The sequence below is a fragment of the Dipteris shenzhenensis genome, chromosome 3, assembly GCF_047967505.1.
Source record: "Dipteris shenzhenensis isolate YYH24624 ecotype China chromosome 3, Dip_SZ_1.0, whole genome shotgun sequence".
Lineage (NCBI taxonomy): Eukaryota > Viridiplantae > Streptophyta > Polypodiopsida > Gleicheniales > Dipteridaceae > Dipteris > Dipteris shenzhenensis.
In genome coordinates this window covers 10028746-10050124 of record NC_141598.1, presented here as the reverse complement: position 1 = coordinate 10050124, position 21379 = coordinate 10028746, and the positions used below count along the sequence as shown (strand labels likewise).

Sequence of the window (21379 nt, the reverse complement as noted above, 5' to 3'; positions counted from 1 at the left end):
AAGGAAGCTTGCCATTAGACAAAAGAGTTGTGGAGGAATCTTTATGGAGTGGCTTTGGGCATCAAAATATATCTTCTATAAAGAAAAGACTCCATGTATAGCCGATTATAGCTTTTGGTCCCTAGAAGCATATCCCAACCCAATTAGTTAAACATATCGTTGTGTCAAAGCTCCAAGCAACTATAAGGCTCAACTGTATGGCCTAAAAGGCACTCGTGTAACCGTAAGCGAAACAGAGAAAATCTCTGGTTCAATGAGCTCTAAAAATCTGGAAGAACACTACGTATTTCCGTGAGCATGCTATAAAGCAAGAGTCGAAGTATCAGGCAAAGGAGAATGGCAGACTAGTGCATATAGAGGAGGTATATATTGCAAGTGAAGCAACAATCTTCCTCACGCTATGATTAGCAAATGCCAAGTCCGGTCAAACACACATTGTGCATGGGGCTTATAAGTAGGATTTTTAGAAAGTTGAGTCCCTAGGGAAAAATCAGAGCAGGGTCCCAAGACTCATCCTGTTGCTCAATCCTTCCAGCAACTACAAAGATATGGTAGGAAATGCATACCAAGCACCCTCCATTTTGTACACTTTCGAGCTTTTGCATGCCTTCCCACTATGGGCAACGTATTCTCTTGCTTGAGCCGCTATTGCCGCAATCCTTCTTCCTCTATTTACGAGCGGCCTTCTCCCGAGCCTTCAAGTGAGGAGGACAATATCGATGTTCTGCTCAAGCAGTTATAGACTCTTCTCAAGGTACTTCCAAAATGACAGTGCTAACAAATGTAGGCCATCATGTTACCTGAGATGCGTAAGGCCTAGTAGATCATTGAAGTCCTACAATCTTGTGGATAATGTTTCTTTCATTATAGCAGTAGCGCCATTGAGCCACTGTAAGAGATAAACCAAAGTGAAGTGCTCTAGTGCCTACTAATGTGGTACATCAAAGCTTCTTCTGCGCTGCTAGTAGTCCATGCTCCAAAGCATGTAGAAAGTGTGTAAAGGGGTCTCCTTCAGGGGATAGAGCTTAGGAGCCCTTGTAATGAGTATAGCTTCGATCACGAGGAACAATGAGCACACAATCTATAGAGAGTGATCCTATTGTCGATTCCAAAGCCTTGTGTCTTCTTGCTTGAGTGGACTCAGTGTGACAGCCACTTCCTCTATAACCATACACCCATGAGATCTCTTTTTAAAGATTTCTTGTACTTGTACTTCCCACTGCTAGTACCAAACCATGATAACATTTGTCATGCCAGTAAATCCAACCATAGCATATGTATTTAGTCATAAAGGAGGCCAAATTCATGATGATTCCTATGGTGTGGGGTTCAAGGACTGTCATAGTCAAATCTCCTCCAATCACATATGAATATACATATATTCATACCTCGCTATATATTTAGAGAACAACTCCCTTTCCTTGGGCTTATATAGGAAAAAGCTATTAGTAATCCTTTATATCTTTATATATAACTACTAATATATAGAGTGTTTATATGCAACTGTTGTCTAACAATAGTAATTGCAAAAATTTGCAATCCATTGGTCAGTCCAATGTTTATAGGAGTACCTCCCTTATGCCCTCCTAAAGGTTGCAAGGGCCCCAAGGGTTATATCAAGTTCCCATATTAATAAATGCTAAGGGGTAAAAAACTTACATTACAAATAACATATGTGGGCTAGTCTACCATAAAAGTCTAATAAATGCAAAACTTTCCCATTAAGTATAAATGCTTCTAGTGTTCAAGAATACACATCATCACCCAACCATCAACTGGAGGACAACATGATCTCCAAGGGGATATGTGTGTGTGTGTGTGCGTGCGCGTGCACGTACATACCTACATATACACACATGCACATACGTACATATGTATGCATGTATGCATGCATCATGGATGTCAGTGGATAAGTGTTGATTCCCATTTCTCACTCATCGGTTGGGATTTTGGAGTTCTGGCAGAAGAGAGATATTTGCAAATTTTCTTGCTGAGTCCGATTATGCAATGGCGCCCATGTTTTGAGGCATCTCAGGTTCTATTTTCAGTAGCGGTCTTTTTCGTGGGACTATGATTTCTGGAGCATACCTTATGCAGATCACTCTGGTTACAGTTTGAGCCATGTGCGCTCATTCGTGGTGTGCATTGGGTTGCAGTGGATGATTTATAGGCCATTTGGATGCATTGCGATCCTTATTGGATGCGCTGATAGGCCTAGATTGCCTTGTGGGATGCTATTTTTATGGACACTTTGCACATGGATGCTATTTCATGCTGAGGGACAGCTTTGCCACATTGTAGGTGATGCAGTGATAGTGTTATGCTCTCTTGGATGAGATATTATTAATGCATATGCCCATGGACGGTTTTTATGCTTGAGCCATTTGGCACCTATTGGCATTTTGGATTGCCATTGCAGTTGGTATTTTCTTTTGGGCCAGATTTGCTCATATGGATGCATAGTACATGCACATGAGTCAACTGCATCTTTTGATGCTTTGAGCTTTGAGTTTTGGTGATATTTCAGTCTGTTGTGGCATACACATTGGGGTGCACCTGGTATTTGGTGTGATTCTCTCTTATAAGCACTAGCATTTGGGATTTTGCTTTATTTGCATCATGGCATCCTCTTCCATGTCTAAAAAGGAGTTTTTCAACATTAAAAAGTTTGATGGGACAAACTTTTCTTTGTGGAAAGAATAGATAAGGGATGTGCTTATTCAAAAGAAGCAGATTAAACCCTTGGCAGGGATTGACTGCAAATATGTCTGAGGATGATTGGAATGAGTTGGATGCATTAGCAAAGTCTACTATTAGAATTCATCTTGCAGAGTCAGTTTATTTCACAGCAGTAAATGAGCAGACTATGGAAGATTTGTGGAAGAAATTGTGTGCCACTTAAGAGAAGGAAACTACCTCTAATAAAGTTTACCTCATGAAGAGGTTGTTTGGGCTGCAGATGAAGAAAGGGGTCTCCATTGCTTCTCACTTGAATGAATTCAATATTATTTTCAACCAGCTTCAGGCTCCCCAGATGAATTTTGATGCGGAGACTAAGGCAATATTTCTCTTATGTTCATTGCCATCCTCATGGGATACCTTTCGTACAGCTGTCAGTAACTTTGCACCTAGTGGAGTACTGAAGTTTGATGATGTTGTGGGTAGCTTGTTGGCCAATGAGATTAGACGGAAGTCTATGGACGGCAACAAGCAGGATACAGCCTTAAATGTGCAAAGGGGTAGATCACAGTTCAGGGGGAAGTCCTAAGAAAGAGGGAAGTCTCGTAGCAAATCCAGGGCACGGAACATTAAGTGTTACCACTGTGGCAAGAAGGGCCATATGAAAAAGAATTGCTACAAGTTGAAAAGAGAGAAAAAGGATAAGAAAAAGAATGCAAATTGGGGTGCAAATCAAAAGGAAGAGAGTCGTGGCGAGGACAAGGGAAAAGTGAAGATCGAGGAGATCAATGCAGTCACAAATGATAGTGACAATGACATCCTCTTCAAGTCTAGTTTATCTACAAAGTTGCTTACCACTTCAGCTAATGCATATTCCCAGGATTGGATTTTGGATTCTGGTGCTTCATTCCATGTTACTCCCATAGGTAATGGTTCTCCACTTATGACAGTGGAAAGACAGGTTGTGTGCATCTTGAAAATGACTATGCATGTGACATGGAGTAGGTGACATAAAGTTTTCTTTTGCAAATGGGTCTGCATTTATTTTGAAACATGTGACATGTGCCTAAGTTGACCAAGAGTCTTATTTCAGTGGGTCAGCTAGATGATGCTGGTTTTCACACCACTTTTGGCTTTCAGAGTTGGAAAATTCAGAAGGGCTCTATGCTTTTGGCCAGGGGTGCCAAGTGTGGGACTTTGTATCCCTTACATGTATCAGGGGTATTTGATCATGCTGTTGCAATAACTGATCAGCCAAGCACTTCTGTGTGGCATTGCAGGTTGGGGCACATGAGCCAGAATGGAATGAAACTCTTATGCCATTTGGGTTATGTACCGCATTTGAGTTTCTCTGATTTTGAATTTTGTGAGCACTGTCTCTATGGGAAGCAGACTAAATCAGCCCATAAAATAAGGGGAAAGAAAGAGTTTGAAAAGCTTGATTTGGTGCATTTAGACGTATGTGGTCCCATGCCTACACGATCATTAGGCGGGGCTGAATACTATGTGACATTCATTGATGATGCAACTAGGAAAGTGTGGGCTTATGCTATAGCTCGGAAGAGTGATGTGTTCCAGATATTTCAAAAATGGCTGGCCTTGGTTGAGAATCAGTCAGGTAGAATGCTTAAATGTCTACGGACTGACAATGGTGGAGAGTATCTCTCTCATGACTTTCAGCATTTCTATGATACACGTTGGATTAAGAGGGAGCTCACACCCCCTCGTACTCTAGAGCAAAATCCAGTTGTAGAAAAGATGAACCATACCATTCAAGAAAGGTTGCAATGCATGCTTTCCAATGCAAGTCTTTCTGGTGGTTTTTCGGCTGAGGCAATGAAGACTACAATGCATGTGATCAATAGATCACCTAGTAAGAGTTTGGATGGTGGTATTCCTGAAGAGGCATGGAGTGGCAAGAAGCCCTCTTACTCTCATTTGCGTATATTTGGGTGTGAGGCATATGCACATGTGCCAAAAGAGCTTCGAAAGAAGCTAGATCCTAAGTCTAGAAAATGCATCTTTCTGGGTTATGGTGAAAGTGGAGAGATGGGCTATCGTCTCTGGGACCCAGAAGCAAAGAAGATCATATGTAGAAATGATGTAGTCTTCAATGAGAAGAAGATACATAAGCCACCCATGAGGGATGTTGAAATGAGGAGAGTCACTTTCTAGGATGTGAATCCATCTGCATATGTTGATAGATAGCAAGCTGTCCATGCACCAAATGTGCAAGAAATGGTACCACCAAGTACTCCCATAGGTATACAATCAAGGGTAGATGATGGATCATCTATCGGTGGAAATGATGAGCCAAATGTGGCTGATATGCAGGTGGGACAGCAAGCTGAAATGCCCTTGAGAAGATCATCTAGAGTGTCTAGACCGCCTAATAGGTTTGTTCCAGGGGTAGACTATGTGATGCTTACTGATTGCGGGGAGCCTTCTTGCTATAGAGAGGCTATGATGCGCGAGGATCAATGCAAGTGGGAGTATGCTTTACAATCAGAGATGAGTTCACTTATGAAGAATAAGACTTGGGGCTTGGTTTCTTTGCCACATGGAAAGAAAGCATTGCCATGTAAATGGGTCTACAAGACGAAGGTCACAGGTGATGATGTGCCTAGGTACAAGGCCCGTTTGGTCGCTAAAGGGTTCAAGCAAGAGAAGGGTGTGGAGTTTGATGAGATATTCTCTCCGGTTGTGAAGATGACCACACTTAGATGCATGCTTAGACTAGTGGCATCAGAGGATATGGAGCTTATGCAGATGGATGTCAAGACAGCTTTCTTGCATGGGGTTCTGCATGAGGAAATTTACATGGTGCAGCCGGAAGGCTTTGAAGAAAAGGACAAAGAGCATTTAGTCTGCAAGCTGAAGAAGAGTCTCTATGGTCTTAAGCAAGCGCCTAAACAATGGTATCAAAAGTTTGATGCTTTCACGGTCCCAGGGTTTTCGGAGTGAAATTGATCACTGCCTCTACACTAAAAGGGCTAAGGATAATAGCCTGATAATCCTGGCACTATATGTGGATGATATGCTATTGGCTAGCAAGAATACTTATGAGCTAGATTCATTAAAGGCCAAGTTGCATGAGGCCTTTGATATGAAGGATTTGGGACTTGTAGGTCATATTATTGGTATGTGCATCACGCATGATCGGAGTAGGAAACTCCTTTGGCTTTCACAGAAGGAGTATGTTACAAAAGTATTGCAGCATTTCAATATGGAAGGGGGGAAGGCAGTGAGTACTCCATTACCTCCATATGTGAAACTGAGTCATACAGATAGTCCCAAATCAGATGAGGAAAGGGCCATGATGGCCAAGGTTCCTTATGCATCAGTAGTACGCTATGATAGCTACTAGACCAGGCATTGCATTTGCAGTGGGAGTTGTTAGTCGGTATATGGCTAATCCAGGAAAGAGGCATTGGGAGGCAGTTAAGTGCATCATGAGGTACATAAAGGGTACCAAGGAGATGTGCATCTGCTTTGGTAAAGGAGACATGCATGTACTTGGGTACATAGATTCAGACTATGCAGGGCATGTGGATAGTAGGAGATCCACTTCTAGTTATGTGTTCACCTTTGCAGGTGGTGCAGTGTCGTGGGATGTCTCGCACATAGAAGTGCGTTGCTTTGTCTACCACAAAGGTTGCAGCCATAGAGGGTTGCAAGGAGGCTATATGGCTCGATCGGCTAGTGGGAGATTTGGGGATTCATACAAGTGTACTGACATTGCATAGTGATTCCATGAGTGCTATTCAGCTAGCACGGAATCCGGTCTTTCATGCAAAGACCAAACACATTGAGGTCAGGTACCATTTCATTAGGAAGGTACTTGAGTACAAGCGCATAGAGCTTGTCAAGGTTCATACAGATGATAACCCTGCAGATATGCTAACAAAGAGTCTACCTAGTCAACGGTTTGAGTATTGTCGTATATTGATGGGCATTGGATAGTATGCTCACTGGTTGTTCTCCCTTAAAGGCACATTGTCCTTTAAGTGGGAGGCTGTGGGGGTTAAAGGTCACTGTGCCTTTACCCCGGTTATGTACAATACTCAAATGCATATATAAATGAATGAAAAAGAAGATTAGGGTGGTTCGACACCCACCAAAACTTGTGTGGCTCTCTATTTCTCTCTCTCCCTCTTCCATTCTTGCTTCCGTTGAGAGCACTCTCAACCGAAACAATTTGGTATAAGTAGCATGTTGTGTGTCTTGTGCATCCATCCCAAGTTCAAACACCCTCCTGCAGATGTATGATACGTACATATATACATACATACATACTTGAATGCATGCATGCATCCATACATACATATATACATATCTCCTCATCACTTCTTGTCCTCATCCATCCATCTCCCAACTTTCTCTTCCTATGTAGGCATTCATGTGCTTGATGGCCCTCTTCCTTGCATTGAAACATTTGCTGGCATCATAGAGGGCCTTTTTCTCTTCCTCTAACAACTTCTTTTGAGGTGATGTTCGCCCTCTATCAATGCAGTACAACTTTACTTCTTTCCACGACTCCTTTTCTACCTTGGCCTTCCATTCCTTGAATTTGTGAACTTCTTACCCAAATCATGTGGCTAAAATCATCAATGAAGATTGCATACATACATACATATCTCCGATCTCCCCATCCCTTGCATCATGACCATACTTAAAAACTTTGCCACCTCCTTCACAAGCATGTCACCACTCTTTGGTCAATCGGGTGCCTTTTGGCCACCATGCATTGGTCTCATGTTCTACTTGTGTTGGTTTCCTCCTTAATCTCAATATCAGGTATAGTGTGTTTGCCTATGGTGTCATTAGCCAAAGTTACTACTTATTCTCTTCTCTCTCAGGCAAGTTTTCTTCAGTCCATTATTTGATCTTCAATGTTCTAAGTCCACTCATTAAACCAGAATCTTGGACGTTGCAGCCGTGTAGTTTTGGATGGTGGGGTCGAGTTTAGGATCCCTTCATGCATGGTGACATCTATGGGTCTCAAGATGTGGCAATCAACTAGTGTGACTTTGGTGACTAGCATAACTCCTAGGGTGAAAAGTGGATTCGATTCAGTAGAATCCAATATAATGGGTGTGCCAAGATTCCACTTGCCCTTAATAACATTATAGATTGGGGAAAATTCCAGATAATATCCTAGCCTAAGGGTATGAAGCTTGATTTATGAGAGAAATTGATGCAATGGATTGTCACACACAATTGAGACTGCACCTATTTGCCCAAAAGGAAGATGCCTCTCTCACACTATGCACATGGGAGTTGGGGGAGACTTTCGCTATGAAAGGAGAGAAGTTTGTTTGATGTGACACACTTGAGCCTCTAGAAGGGGATGTATAGAGGGAAAGAGAGGATCACAGGTAGATGGAAAGGGGGAAGAGGGTAATAGGAGATAGAAGGTAGAGAGGAAATAGAGGAACCAACACCAAATCCACTTTCATATGCAGCCAAGCTACAAAACAAAATAAGAGGTTTCCTTCAATCTAGAATAATTAATCAATGATGGTCAAGTGCTCATAGCCTTCCTAAGCTTGTTGTAAGCTCTACATGGTGCTGGTGGGCCTTTGAAACACAATACCCTCCTTGGTCAATTCATGCATAGGATGTATGATTTCCAAAAACCATGGAACATATCTTTTATAACATAAAACATAACATAGACCAAAAAAGGATCTAACTGCATGGCATTTGTGGATTGGATCCACGATGTTTTTATTTTAGTTGGATCCATGTAGATGGTGTTTGCAAAAGTAATGTGAACAAGATAAGTGACTTTCAATACAAAGAAGTTGATCTTTTTAAGTTGATATTCAAATAATTCTCATTCAATGCCCAAGGTTATAATAATAGCTAAAAGCTTGCAATCATCTTGTTCAAAATTGCTAAATACTAAGATAGAATACCATACAAAATACTCAATATTTGTGGAATATTCATTCCATCATATGAGTGAACATGGTTGGAGAATTTGTAGGTAAAAGGGCATGACCAAGATTTCATATCAACCTAGGTTTTCAGAAAAGATATGTTGTTATCTTCTAGAAAAACCCTTACTTGATGATAGTACTTTTCAATTCAATCTTGTTGAAGATCCTAGCACCTGGTAGAAAATCAAATATGTCATTTATTCTTGGAATCAAAAGGCCAATTTTCATAATAATTTTGTTACAATTTCTATAGTCTATGCACATGTGATATAGACCATCTTTCTTCTAGGCTATTAGCATATGGGAGCTAAAAGTATTAAACCTCTTTCTAGAAATTTTTGAACTTACTTCTAAGTCTCATCATGGTTGATCTTCTTAGCCTCAACCACCAACTTTGTTATTGCTAGCACTTGGTAGCTAGTTGACTTCAAATGGAAATACATAAGCCTAGTGAGACAAGATGAGGATCGGCAGTCCCTACATCACGATGATGTTTAGGGACAACCTTGAACTACAGGACCTCTCCTCTAACCCCAAGAAGCACACTTGCACGAACCTCAACTAACCCAAATTAGATGTTGTAGTCATTCATTCTTATAGTATCTTATCATTCTCACTATTGTTGAGTTGTAACTATACTTTAGTTTCTATTGTTGCTTTTGCCTTTGCTATTTTGTGCTCCTTAACATTGCATGTAGGTTGCTTTTGCATTGTGCCTAGCTTGATTTTGGCCATTTGTGTGCTTTGTCTGCCTGATGCATTGAACGAGTCTATCTAAGTGATGTTGTCTTGCTATTTGTTGCCATGTGTAGTTGTTTTTTATTTGTTAGATTTTTATGCTTGCTCACTCTATCTACATTTGTGTTTAGCTTTGTTGTAGTCAAAATGCATGCATGTTGACTCACCTAGTGATTTTGGTAGTGCTATTGATGTTGTCTTCATCCAACATTGTTGAAGTTTGATTCTTTTCTCGATGAGTGCTATGTCTCATCTAAGGTTAGCCTATAGCTCTATAGTTGTTTGTTGAATTGCTATAAATTATAGGATTGCTCCTTGTAGTCAAGGCTATAGGCGTTGTTGCTGAGTCACATTGGTTTTATGAGATACTTGTTGTTACTAAATGTCATCATGTTGTAACCTTGATGTCCTTGCTTGTTGTAGTGTAGCATATGTTTTCTATCATGTTGCATGTGATGTGATGTTGTAGTTTTTGTGAGGGTTGAGGAGAGGGTGTACTGCATAAGAGATGATTCGTCGTTCACTTTGTTGTAGTGAAAAAGATGAATGCCTACCTCTTTCCCCATTAGGGTTAGGCTTGGGGAATGTCCCTCTACCCTTATACTCCTCTCTAGAGTAGTGCAATTTACACTATCCTTAACACACATGTGGCATGCTTCCATCCCCCTCTTTCCTCTTTTTTCCCCCCCCATGCTTCCATTCATTGCCTCCCTTGTCCCTATATCTTGCCCACCCCATCTTTCCTCTCATTCATACATGCATGTGTGGGGGTTAAAGGTCACTGTGCCTTTACCTCGGTTATGTACAATACTCAAACACATATATAAATGAATGAAAAAGAAGATCAAGTTGGTTCTACACCCACCAAAACTTGTGTGGCTCTCTGTTTCTCTCTCTCCCTCTTCCGTTCTTGCTTCTGTGGAGAGCACTCTCAACTGGTATCAGAGCCCGGGTGATCTAGCTGAGCGTGTGTGAATGCTTGAAGCTCAGCAGCTCTGTGGGAGGAAGGAGAAGCTCTGTGGAAAGCTTTGTGGGTGACTTTACTTGCATCTGAGTGTATAGAGACCTTGGAGGAACCTTTGGAAAAGTCACTTTGCTTTTGCGAAGTGGTTTTGAGAGCCTGTTAAGTGTTTTGAAAGAAAAAGTCGTTTTTTGAGCTTTTCCCTGTTTCGTTCGATGACAGAGACTCCGTATTGACTTGTAGAGGCAACTATTGCTTGCTTTTGGTGTCCACTTCACTTCAGGAGCTTGGAAACACCTTCATTCTTGAATCTGGGATCATTTCATTGGAATTCTGACTCACTGTGTCAATTTTTGCGTTTTTCTGCTTGGGTGTTGGAACTTAACTTTGGAGCAACCATTTGTAGATCTGTCAGTTCTGGTGGACTCAGGAGGTCCTAAAACTTCTATGTTGCTCATCATTCACACTCCGGTGGAGTTTACAAATACCTCTGTTTCCAAAAACGTTTTTCAGTCCATGTGTTGGACCCAGTGATTGAGACCACGATTTCCAAAACCGTCTGTCTCATTGCATTCCGGATGCCCAAAAACCCCTACCTAACAATTCTTACGCGATTCGGTGGAGGATTTTTAGAGTTATAGATCTCTGTGTATTCGATTTCGTCTCTCTATTATGCATTTTTCATTCTAAGGTTTTGAAACCTTAGATTTATGCCACATGGCAGTGGATAAGTGTTAACTCCCATTTCTCACTCATCGGTTGGGATTCTGGAGTTCCGACAGAAGAGAGATATTTGCAGATTTTCTTGCTGAGTCCGATTATGCAATGGCGTCCATGTTTTGAGGCATCTTAGGTTCTATTTTGAGTAGTGGTCATTACCGTGGGACTATGATTTCTTGAGCATACCTTATGCAGATCACTCTGGTTGCAGTTTGAGCAGTGTACACTCATTCGTGGTGTGCATTGGGTTGCAGTGGATGATTTATAGGCCATTTGGATGCATTGCGGTCCTTATTGGATGTGCTGATAGGCCCAAATTACCTTGTGGGATGCTATTTTTATGGACGCTTTGCACATGGATGCTATTTTATGCTGAGGGACAGCTTTGACACATTGCAAGTGATGCACTGATAGTGTTATGCTCTCTTGGATGAGGTATTATTAATGCATATGCCAGTGGACGGTGTTTATGCTTGAGTCATTTGGCACTTATTGGCATTTTGGATTGCCATTGCAGTTGGCATTTTCTTTTGGGCCAGATTTGCTCATATGGATGCATAGTATATGCACATGAGTCAGATGCTTTGAGACATGAGTTTTTGTGATATTTCACTCTATTGTGGCATAACATTTGGGTGCACCTAGTATTTGGTGTGATTCTCTCTTGTAGGCACTAACATTTGGGATTTTTGCTTCATTTGCATCATGGCATCCTCTTCCATGTCTGAAAAGGAGTTTTTTAGCATTAAAAAGTTTGATGGGACAAACTTTTCTTTGTGGAAAGAACAAATAAGGGATGTGCTTATTCAAAAGAGGCAGATTAAACCCTTGGCAGGGAATGAAGCTAAGCCTGCAAATATGTCTGAGGATGATTGGAATGAGTTGGATGCATTAGCAAAATCTACTATTAGACTTCATCTTGCAGAGTCAGTTTATTTCACAATAGTAAATGAGCAGACTATGGAAGATTTGTGGAAGAAACTGTGTGCCACTTATGAAAAGGAAACTACCTCTAATAAAGTTTACCTCATGAAGAGGTTCTTTGAGCTGCAGATGAAGGAAGGGGTTTCCATTGCTTCTCACTTGAATGAATTCAATATTATTTTCAGCCAGCTTCAGGCTCAGAAGATGAATTTTGATGCGGAGACTAAGGCAATATTTCTCTTATGTTCATTGCCATCCTCATGGGACACCTTCCGTACAGCTGTCAGTAACTCTGCACCTGGTGGAGTACTGAAATTTGATGATGTTGTGGGTAGCTTGTTGGCCGAGGAGATTAGACGGAAGTCTATGGATGGCAACAAGCAGGATACAGCCTTAAATGTGCAAAGGGGCAGATCACAGTTTAGGGGGAAGTCCCAAGAAAGAGGGAAGTCTCATAGCAAATCCAAGGCATGGAACATTGAGTGTTACCACTGTGGCAAGAAGGGCCATATGAAAAAGGATTGCTACAAGCTGAAAAGAGAGCAAAAGGATAAGAAAAAGAATGCAAATTGGGGTGCAAATCAAAAGGAAGAGAGTCCAAGGGAGGACAAAGGAAAAGTGAAGATCGAGGAGATCAATGCAGTTACACATGATAGTGACAATGACGTTCTCTTCATGTCTAGTTTATATGCAGAGTTGCTTACCACTTCAGGTGATGCATATTCCCAGGATTGGATTTTGGATTCTGGTGCTTCATTGCATGTTACTCCCCATAGGGAATGGTTCTCCACTTATGACAGTGGAAAGACAGGTTGTGTGCATCTTGGAAATGACTATGCATGTGACATAGTGGGAGTAGGTGACATAAAGTTTTCTTTTGCAAATGGGTCTGTAGTTCTTTTGAAACATGTGACATGTGCCTAAGTTGACTAAGAGTCTTATTTCAGTAGGTCAGCTAGATGATGCTAGTTTTCACACCACTTTTGGTTTTCAGAGTTGGAAAATTCAGAAGGGCTCTATGCTTTTGGCTAGGGGTGCAAGGTGTGGGACTTTGTATCCCTTACATGTATCAGGGGTGTTTGATCATGTTGTTGTAATAACGGAGCAGCCAAGCACTTCTTTGTGGCATTGCAGGTTGGGGCACATGAGCTAGAATGGAATGAAACTCTTATGCCATTTGGGTTATGTACCGCATTTGAGTTTCTCTGATTTTGAATTTTGTGAGCACTGTCTCTATGGGAAGCAGACTAAATCAGCCCATAAAAGAAGGGGAAAGAAAGAGTTTGAAAAGCTTGATTTGGTGCATTCAGATGTATGTGGTCCCATGCCTACACGGTCATTAGGCGGGGCTGAATACTATGTGACATTCATTGATGATGCAACTAGGAAAGTGTGGGCTTATGCTATAGCTTGGAAGAGTGATGTGTTCCAGGTATTTCAGAAATGGTTGGCCTTGGTTGAGAATCAGTCAGGTAGAACGCTTAAATGCCTACGGACTGGCAATGGTGGAGATTATCTCTCTCATGACTTTCAACATTTCTATGATACACGTGGGATTAACAGGGAGCTCACATCCCCTCATACTCCAGAGTAAATTCCAGTTGCAGAAAAGATGAACCGTACCATTCAAGAAAGGTTGCAATGCATGCTTTCCAATGCAAGTCTTTCTTGTGGTTTTTGGGCTGAGGCAATGAAGACTGCAGTGCATGTGATCTATTAGATCACCCAGTAAGAGTTTGGATGGTGGTATTCCTGAAGAGGCATGGAGTGGCAAGAAGCCCTCTTACTCTCATTTGCGTATATTTGGGTGTGAGGCATATGCACATGTGCCAAAAGAGCTTTGAAAGAAGCTAGATCCTAAGTCTAGGAAATGCATCTTTCTGGGTTATGGTGAAAGTGGAGAGATGAGCTATCATCTCTGGGATCCAGAAGCAAAGAAGGTCATACACAGCCATAATGTAGTCTTCAATGAGAAGAAGATGCATAAGGCACCCATGAGGGATGTGGAAATGAGGAGAATCACTTTCTAGGATGTGAATCCACCCGCATATGTTGATAGACAGCAAGCTGTCCATGCACCAAATGTGCAAGAAATGGTACCACCAAGTACTCCCACAAGTATACAATCAAGGGTAGATGCTGGATCATCTATTGGTGGAAATGATGAGCCAAATGTGGCTGATATACAGGTGGGACAGCAAGCTGAAATGCCCTTGAGAAGATCATCTAGAGTGTCTAGATTGCCTGATAGGTTTGTTCCAGGGGTAGACTATGTGATGCTTACTGATTGCGGGGAGCTTCTTACTATAGAGAGGCTATGATGCATGAGGATCAATGCAAGTGGGAGTATGCTATGCAATCAGAGGTGAGTTCACTTATGAGGAATAAGACTTGGGACTTGGTTTCTTTGCCACATGGAAAGAAAGCATTGCCATGTAAATGGGTCTACAAAATGAAGGTCACAGGTGATGATGTGCCTAGGTACAAGGCCCGTTTGGTCGCTAAAAGGTTCAAGCAAGAGAAGGGTGTGGACTTTGATGAGATATTCTCTCTGGTTGTGAAGATGACCACACTTAGATGCATGCTTGGACTAGTGGCAGCAGAGGATATGGACCTTATGCAGATGGATGTCAAGATAGCTTTCTTGCATGGGGATTTGCATGTGGAAATTTACATGGTGCAGCTGGAAGGCTTTGAAGAAAAGGGCAAAGAGCATTTAGTTTGCAAGCTAAAGAAGATTCTCTATGGTCTTACGCAAGTGCCTAGAGAATGGTATCAGAAGTTTGATGCTTTCATTTGGTCCCAGGGTTTTAGAAGGAGTGAAATTGATCACTGCCTCTACATTAAAAGGGCTAAGGATAATAGCCTGATAATCTTGGCACTATATGTGGATGATATGCTATTGGCTAGCAAGAATACTTATGAGCTAGATGCATTAAAGGCCAAGTTGCATGAGGCCTTTGATATGAAGGATTTGGGACTTGCAAGTCATATTCTTGGTATGCGCATCACGCGTGATCAGAGTAGGAAACTCCTTTGGCTTTCACAAAAAGACTATGTTACAAAAGTATTGCAGTGTTTCAATATGGAGGGGGGGAAGGTAGTGAGTACTCCATTGCCTCCATATGTGAAACTGAGTCATACAGATAGTTCCAAATCAGATGAGGAAAGGGCCATGATGGCCCAGGTTCCTTATGCATCAAGGGTTGGGAGTCTTATGTATGCTATGATAGCTACTAGGCCAGACATTGCATTTGCAGTGGGAGTTGTTAGCCGGTATATGGCTAATCCAGGAAAGAGGCATTGGGAGGCAGTTAAGTGCATCAGGAGGTACATGAATTGTACCAAGGAGATGTGCATCTGCTTTGGTAGAGGAGACATGCATGTACTTGGGTACACAGATTCAGACTATGCAGGGCATGTGGATAGTAGGAGATCCACTTCTGGTTATGTGTTCACCTTTGTAGGTGGTGCAGTGTCGTGGATGTCTCATGCACAGAAGTGTGTTGCTTTGTCTACCACAGAGGCTGAGTATGTTGTAGCCACAAAGGGTTGCAAGGAGGCTATATGGCTTGACCGGCTAGTGGGAGATTTGGGGATTCATACAGGTATACTGACATTGCATAGTGATTCCATGAGTGCTATTCAGCTAGCACGGAATCCGGTCTTTCATGCAAAGACCAAACACATTGAGATCAGGTACCAGTTCATTAGGGAGGTACTTGAGGACAAGCGCATAGAGCTTGTCAAGGTTCATACAGATGATAACCCTGCAGATATGCTGACGAAGAGTCTACCTAGTCAACGGTTTGAGTATTGTCGTGTATTGATGGGCATTGGATAGTATGCTCACTGGTGGTTCTCCCTAAAAGACACATTGTCCTTTAAGTGGGAGGTTGTGGGGGTTAAAGGTCACTGTGCCTTTACCTCAGTTATGTACAATACTCAAACACATATATAAATGAATGAAAAAGAAGATTAGGGTGGTTTTGCACCCACCTTAACTTGTGTGGCTCTCTGTTTCTCTCTCTCCCTCTTCCGTTCTTGCTTCCGTTGAGAGCACTCTCAGCATGCATACATACATGCATTCATGCATGCATGCATGCATACATACATACATACATACATACATACATACACACACACACACACACATATATATATATATATATATATATATATATATACTATTGCATTCCCACTTTGCCCCCTATCTCATAACCCCCCTTCCCTAACACTTTTCCCCTTTGCCAGAGTCCCCTCAAATTTCCCCTCTCCCATTGTTTTTTCCCCTCATTATCCCCCTGCTTGGTTGCACTTACCCCCATACTACCTTGAAATCCTATCCCTTACCTTGAAAACCACCCCTACCCTCTCTCCCTATTGTGCCCCCATTCCCTTCCCTCCCCTTTTGTTCTCTCGGCTTGTAGGCTAGGTGAAGCTGTCGCTCCTTTCCCCCCCCATATTTCTCCTCCTCTATATTCCCCATTTCATCCTAATCATAGACCCCCTACCCTTGGAATCCCCCCTTCTTCACTCCCTCCTTCTCATTCCCTACCTCATGTAGTTGATGGCATGATCATTGTTCCATTGTTCCTCCCCTCCACTCATTTTTAGCCTCCAATCTTGTGTGCTCACCCCATAGTTTTCCCTTCCCCTCCCCTCATTCCCTCCTTCCCATTTCCCATCTCTTGTTTCTTGGAACCTGTATCGTTAATGATATTCATCTCCCTTTCCTCTCAAACCCCATACCACCCTCTCTCTTAATTCTCCCCACCCCTCCTTCTCCCTTAATTCTTCCCACTCTTTCACCCCTCACACTACACATCACAAGCCCTACATCCACCCTACCATGCCTCTTACCCAATAGAACCACCACCTATGGTGACAATGCCTCCTATCCCTACTTTTTCTGAACCCACCTTAAGCCCCAAACTAACTCCCATTTACAAAACATAGCCAAGCCATAGGCTAACCTAACAACCCAACTAATCCAAACCAAGAAAATTCATCATAGATAAGTTAACCATAACTAGACTAACTCGATTCTACATGTTAGCCTAATGGGGTCCCTTTTTTAAAATTTAGACATCTTAGACCCTAGTTTTGGAGGTCACATATTAGCCATTTAGGCACCAAATCAAAAAGTCTCATAACCCAATGTTACCTTGAAAATTAGATTTTTGGGGGGATTTTTCCACTCATTTATCATCACTTTGATATTTATATGCTTGGCTAATAAATGTGCTAGTTTTGGCCTCTATTTTTCAAATATTGGATCATAACTTTGTCCCTAGTAATACAAATCGAGTGTCTTTACCAGTCTCTTCAATCCACTACATGCCACATGTTTGAGTTCTTAAAAAGACTTCTAATAGAAAATTAAACTTTGGAGTAGAACATAACTGCACAAAAATGATCTAGCCAAAAGCTAACCAAGTAGGACTCATCCAAAATAGAATTGGCCCTAGCTACCTTAAAATTCAGGAAAAAATCACCTATGAGTGATTCCATATATGGATAGGAGACACACAAAAGAGTGAAGGCACAATAAAATTTGAGACACACTTTGCAGACTAAAAAAATCACTACCTCAATAATTACTTACTGAGGATTCATCTAAACATCATGTTCCATATATTGCATATCACTCTAACACAAAAGAGTACTAAAATGGAAAGAGGGATGGAAACCCTATAAAGGGGCCTCCATCAAGCTCGTATATATTTATTCTCTTTAACTAATCTACCATATAGTTTATCATTTGTGGTGTGCTCTCTAGTAGTTCTCCTCATCTCCAATCTTACCCTCTCCCTCTTCATATTTGTTCATGGTATCAAAGCTTTTCATGCTCTCCATTGAGGCATCATGTTCCTTTGATCATTTTCCCTTAGGATAGTAAGTTAGTGTAAAACTTCCTTGAGACCATCTGTGCAATCGTTAGTGATTCTAATTGCACTAAGTACAATCATAGAGTGGCTCATATAATCCATTGTTATTAAAGCAGATGGTTCACTAATGCCCTTTGCTGAGGACTAAACTAAACTAATCTCAAAGCTCAAAAATAAATAACTAATATGCAACTCAAAGTAAAAACAAATAACTAGGTACCAAGGTGGCTCATTGTGAGCTATGAAATTATCTCGTATTTTGTGTCTATCGAGTCCTCTCAAGCTGTGGCAGGGGGCGAGCTTTGTGATCTTTATATCTAATGGCCCAAATCAAGATTGATGCTACTCAAGAGATCCCCTCCATGTAGTGTTGTGATGTGATGAACCTCCATAGTACATGCCCTAATGTGTCTCTGCATCATGTATCATCCCTGCATCACTGGTTGCATCCCTCCTTGTTGTCATCTCATCCCACTGACCCATGTTTCCCTCATATCATCTATCTCCTCCTCCTCTACTTCACCATGTCTGTGGGAAATCTTGAATGCATAGAAATCTATGACATGTCACTTAGCTCGATCCACCTGTGCCTCCCATGGTACTATCCCCTCTTGCTGTTTGGTCTAATGCAATAGGGTCTATATGTGTCTTCACATCTCCATTAGATAGAGGCCAACGTAGACCTGGTCCTAAAAGTGAATCAACCAAGAGAAAGGCCTAAGATCATGCCCCTCCTAAAAGAGGCAATGGTATCATCTGCAGATCTCATAATAACCAGAAAACATGTGTGCCTCAAGATCTATGGAGCGCTCTAAGGTGGATGGAACCTATGTGGAAACATGATGAAGAGAGTGCTCATGATATGTACCTCAAGTCAATTAGGTTCCAAGATACATTAGCTTGGACTCATAAACAAAATCTTGAGTGAATGTGCATTTCTTCTATTCAACAACACATGATAGGCCTCTTATATAGAGAGTGCACTTAGAATAGTCAACACTTGTGGGATCCTCTAATCCACATCTCTCCTTGTGGATATCCTTGATTTACATCTCCACGTCTTGTAGTCCACATCCTACGGTGGCTACTTTAATTCTTTCATATACCATAACTTAGCCTTTAATCTATGTGCTCATGGCACCATATCTCAACACCTCCCATATAAGAGGCCTATCATGTATTGTTGAATAGAAGAAATGCACATTCACTCAAGATCCAATTTATGAGTCCAAGCTAATGTATGTTGGAACCTAATTGATTTGAGGTACATGTCATGAGCACTCTCTTCATCATGTTTCCACATACGTTCCATCCACCTTAGAGTGCTCCATAGATCCTAAGGCACACATGTTTTCACCAGAAATGCTCCTCTATCTCCACCTCCCCCAACATGCATAGTCTATAGAACTATTGCTTTCTAGGCATACATGTGGCTCTCCCTACCTTGATCCTTAGCTGATGAGATGAGAACCACATCTGTTTCATTGCAATCCTGAAAGCATGAACACTCACATGGCCTCCAAATACCAGGGTCTAACCATCATTTCCATCCTCTATCTCCTCTCAAGATGTGGTCATGATAGAACTATATCTTGGTGGGGAACTCCTAGTCCTAACCCCAAGTCCATGATGTATGGAGTTAGAATAGGTTCAATCGTATAATGCAGTTGATTTGATCCTGTGGGACCAAGGGGTCAAGGGCATCCAAGATGTACTAAAAGGAAGAAGACCGTCTATCTAACTTACCTTAGCCATCAAACCATCGAGATATGTGTATGTACTAAGCCATGCAAACTGCACTAACAATGCATGAAAGTGGAAATGCCTAGAATTCATGCTTTGAATGCATGCCTTCCTATATGAGTTACATGTCACACAAATTGCATGGTAGCCACTTCCCAACTGTGTGCTTTGATAAATAAGCTTCAATAGCATGCTAGAAATAGTAAGACAACCCCAAGGCCAAGGATCCACTAGTGTTTGAAATCTTTAAGAGAAACGTTCTCATAACAATTTTTTCATGCAACGCAGCTACAAATTGCCCCTATTGGAATGAATAGCACATGCATCTAAACATGTACTACAATCAGGAAGAACACCATTTGCTACTCTTTGTTAGGGCTATGAACATATTGTTTATAGTAACAAAGATTAATTAGGAAACATTATTGTATGCTACACTTTGTCGACTATGAACATATTGTTTATAGTAATAAACATTTAATTGGGAGACATTATTGTTTGCTACACTTTGTTGGCTATGAACATATTGTTTATAGTAACAAACATTAATTAGGCAACATTGACACCCCTCCAATGGCCATCAAAACTCCATCAATTTATTGTAATGTGATTATTTCTTTGGAACATTCATTTTTAAATGATATCATCCTCCCCTTCCCCTAAAGGGGACCTTGTTTGGGATGGGAAAAGAGAGGAGGGTGCGGGCTGAATTCAAAGGATGGGAGGAAGGGGGCTGGGATGGGATGTGAGAGGAGGGGTGTAAACCTACTTTAGGGGATGGGAGAAAGGGAGGATGGGGTGGATGGGTGAATGTGTATTGTGATGCATATATGGATGGAAGGGGAAAGGGAAGGGGGATAGGTTTGGTATAGGGAAAGTAATGAGGGGTGGGACAAAGGAGAAGGTGAAATGGATATGAAGAGAAGGAATAGATGGGAGGTTAAGGATATTAAAGAGAGATGGTTGGCCCAAATATGGGGGGATGGGATGGGGGAGAAGATGGATAGGATGGAGGAGAAGGTGATAGGGATATGAGGAGAATGGATAGAGGGGAAGTGAGCGATATGAGAAAGAAGATGTGGGATGAATATAGGGGGATGGGGATATTGGAGATGGTGTAGGGCTGAATATAGAGGATATGGACAAAATGAAAGAGAGGATAGAGGAAAGGGGATTATACAGAAGAGGTCATTTACAGCGGGTTTGAGAGAGGGATATGGATGGAAGGGGAAGGGGCTAAGGATGGGTGGGCTGAATCTGAACATTAGGAGGAAGGGATGGGGAAGAAGATGGTGGGGTAGAGGAGGGGACAAGGGGGTGTGGTGTGGTGTGGTGTGGGTATGGATGCTCACACAGGCATGCCCTTTGATGAGCCATGATAGGTGCAAGTTGTGTTCAAAGACTCAATGATTCATGGAATTCTACAAATCACACGACATATTGGATTTCACTGTTTGTTCATTGGTGCGAGAACTAAGATATCCATCAGTGAGAGTCATTGCTTCATGGATCACGTCCTCCTAGAGGCAGAAGACTCAATACCACATGTTTCTTTACTACCTTGCGCTCTGAGGGGAGTGCAAAGTTTAGTAAACATCTCTGCACTAGGGGCCTGAACCATGGTGACCATAAGTGTGGGATGTGGGGGGGCTCTCTCTCAAGTGCCCCCATCACCCTCCCTATTTTATCACCACACGAATATCTTGAGAGATCCATTCATGGGCATTTTGTTTCAAGTGGGGTATCAAAAACTTGACTAAAACTTTTGTTGAACTTGG

The 21379-nt window shown here is 41.7% G+C and overlaps 1 pseudogene; it reads right to left on the bottom strand.

Annotated features, from left to right (window-relative positions):
* Nucleotides 1-20943: 20943 nt before the first annotated feature.
* Nucleotides 20944-21098, bottom strand: LOC147903335 (5.8S ribosomal RNA; annotated as a pseudogene).
* Between the last annotated feature and the right edge of the window lie 281 nt (nucleotides 21099-21379).